Here is a 3,609-nt window from a genome sequence, read left to right as displayed (position 1 = left end):
TCACTTTACCCCCACTAAGATACCTAGGATTAAAACAAAATAGAAAACAACAAATGTTGGCAAGGATGTTGAAAAATTGGAAACTTCATCTATTGCTGGTGAGATTGTAAAATGGTGCAGCTACTGTGGAAAACAGTGGTGGTGCCTTGAAAAGTTAAACACAGAATTTCCATATGATCCAGAAATTCCACTCCTTGGTAAATACCAAAAGGATGGAAAGCAGGGACTTAAACAGATACTTTTTACACCAGTGTTCATTGCAGCATTATTCACGATAGCCAAAAGGTGGAAACAACCCAAGTGTCCATCAGCACACGAATGGATAAACAAATTGTGGTGTATACATCCAATGGTGTATTCAGCCCTAGAGAGAAATGAAGTTCTAACACATGCTATGACATGGATAAGCTGCTTTGAAAACGTTATGCTGAGTGGAATAAGTCAGACACAGAAAAACAAATACAATATGATTCACTTACACAAAATATCTACAATAGGCAAATGTACAGTGTTATTATTGAATTGTGTCCCCCTAAAATATATGTCAGATGCCTTAGGCACTACGCCACCAGAGCTCCTCAGTTTCTTGGTTTGGTAAAATATCTGTTGGAAACCTAACCCCTATACCTGTGGATATAATCCCATTTGAGAATAGGGTTTTCTTTATTATGTTAATGGGGCCATAACAATGTATTGTGTGTCCTAAACCTTCACTTCTGAGTTATAGGGAACAGCACAGACACAGAGACAAGCAAACACAAACAGGAGGAGAGAGATGCCACATGAAGATCGCCATCACTAGGTGATGATGCCCCACAGACAAAGTCAGGCAGAGATTTCAGTGAGCCTTTGCCACAGGACACTCCTTCCTTCAGCACTAGGCTTAGCCAAAGAAAGCCATCACAGTTCCTGGGGTCCCAGCCTACAGTGTTCAGCTCTATGAGTCTGATTCAAGGCGTTCCCCACCTTGGGAGTTCTGTTTCAGGGCTGCTTCTGGCATTCACCCTGGATGGACCACTGTCCCTGTTCCCTTTGAGGGGTTGGTCAGCCACTTCCTGGAAAAGAGCTCGGAGCCACAGTGATGCAGCTTATCCAGGCCACCTTGTCATCTTTCTCTAATGGAAGAAGAAAAGGCATTTTATCTCCAATATACATATTGCAAAATGGTAAGCTGCTGACGCAGGAGTTAATTTTAGCTTTCACTCCTCTCTTATCTACTGTTCTCCCTTATAATTTCCTGTTGTCCAACTCCTCACCCTCAATAAGTGACAAGTTTATAAAGTTTCTCAGGCTCTCAAATCTCAATGCCTATCCAAAATAGGATATACTCTGTTCGGTGTGTTAGAAAGTCTTAAAAGTAGCAAAAGTGAAGGAAAGTGAAATATGACAGTAAGAAATAGATACCTACAAAAACAAAAGAGCTATATAAATAAAAATTTTAAAGAAGGGGCTCTACTTCCATAAAGATTTTCTCCCTTGGGAACCCAAAAGGGGTCATTATGAGTTAGAATCAACTCAATGGCAGGGAGTTTGTTTTTTTTCTTTCTGGTGGCATAGTGGGTACGGCATTTAGTTGCTAGTCAGTAGGTCAGTGGTTCAAATCCACCAGCTGCTCCATGAGAGGAAGATGAGGCAATCTACTTCTGTAAAGATTTACAGCTTGGAAACCCAGTGGGGGTCACTATGAGTCAGAATTGACTTGACGGCAGGGAGTGGAAATAAAAATAAACACTGGTAGCATAGTGTTTAAGGCACTTGACTGTTAACCAGAAGGCTGGCGGTTCAAACCTGCCAGCCACTCCTTGGAAGGAAGGTTGGGCAATCTACTTCCGTGAGTGATGTTGTTGTATGCCGTCGAGTCGGACCCGACTCATAGCAACCCCTCCTTGGATTTCCGAGGCAGTATCACTACGGAAGTAGATTGCCCCATCTTCCATCCGTGAGTGATACCTCCTCAGAAACCCAAGGAGGGGTTGTTATGAGTCAGGTCCAACTTGATGGCAAACACGAACAACAACATATAGATTTAGAGTATATGCCAAAGAGGTTAGTTATGTGTGTGTGTATGTGTGTGTGTTCTGGTTACCTAGTGCCACTCTGACGAGAAATATACCACAAATGGGATGGCCTTAACAAGCAGGAGTTTATTCTTACAATTTGGAGGCTTTAAGTCAAAGTTCAAAGTGCCGGGCTCTAGGGGCTAGGGGAAAGCCCCTCAACCTTGGAGTCCAGCTCTGCCTCCTGCTCCCGGCCCACTGGAGCTAGAGGCATTTCTTCACTCAGACAGCTGTTGGCTGCTGAGGCTGAGAAGCACCAAGGTTGGCAAGTAAAAAGGCACAGTCCGATGTTACCAATCCACATGGCAGGTCATTAACTTAAGTCCACTGTAAGTCCACTGTAAGGTCGACAGAGCATAGCAGGCTGCTGAGCAACAACATGGCTACATGCAGGGTCCAAGCATGCCAAAGGCTAGAGACCATTCCCAATGCTTCTCCTTAAATACAGGAAGCAGACCACATACCCAAAGGCAGCTACTCAGCTGCTCACAGTAGATTCCACCATGGAGTTGATTTCCAGTCACATCATGGGCAATACTACATCCAGCTGCCCAGCCACTCAACCAGGCCTAGCCAAGTTGACACAAAAACTTAACTATCACAGTGTGTGTGTTTCTATATATGGTTACTATAGTAATAGTGTCCCCCAAGATGATAAAGAACAAATGTATAAAAGAAAAAGAAAATGGATACTGTAGCACTGGCTTCACTTTGCCTACAATGGATGCACTAACTCAGTGCTTTACCATTTGATGACCCGCATTATAATGATCATCAGTTATTAGCAAAACCTTTGAACTATAGAATTTCCACCTGGCAGAAACCCTAATGGGAGCAATAGCTTTAGTTTGAGCCTTGGTTTAAAGACACCAAAAGAATTTTGGCACGAAAGAAGATAGACATTTTCTTCTTTAGTGGGATCATTTATTAGCATCATTCTCATTTAAAGTCACTAGCTAGTATAAAATGTAGCATTAATGTAACACATTTTCCTATGATGACTAAAGCTTTTTGTTTGGTGACTATGGTGTAGGAAGATCAATATAATCTTGAAAGTGGCTTACTGAAGAACCTTCCTCAGACCTTGTGTTACCTACCTCTCCATCTACTTCACTTAAACCTAATTTCATAATTAGCCTTGAAACAAACAGTGTATCTATTTTTTCCTAGATCCAAATGAATTGGGTGGAGAAGAGAAGAGAAGGGGAGGAAGGCAGGGAGCAAAGAAGCACAGGGACTCTGAAACCCTACTGTCTTACCGTCACATGCCTCATTCCTCTTCATGCCAACCATCTGTGGGGGAAATGTGAAGTTGCCATAAGAGGTCAAAAGGGCAGCATTTGTCCAGGGATAAATTTCAGAAGGCAGAAATGGATAAGAAAGAAGGACACAAGGAAGTGATAACCACAGGGAGGTAGTGGGAACAGTGTTGTTACACTGTGGAGATTGCAATCAATGTCATGAAACAAAATGGGTATGAATTGTTGAATGGAAAACCAATTTGCTCTGTAACTTTCACCCAGATCAAAATAAACAGTTAAAAAAAAAAAAA

Source organism: Orycteropus afer, unplaced genomic scaffold (assembly GCF_000298275.1).
Source record: "Orycteropus afer afer isolate SDZICR_OR568_19922 unplaced genomic scaffold, OryAfe1.0 scaffold00223, whole genome shotgun sequence".
Classification (NCBI taxonomy): Eukaryota; Metazoa; Chordata; class Mammalia; order Tubulidentata; family Orycteropodidae; genus Orycteropus; species Orycteropus afer.
Note: the sequence above shows the minus strand (reverse complement) of the source record.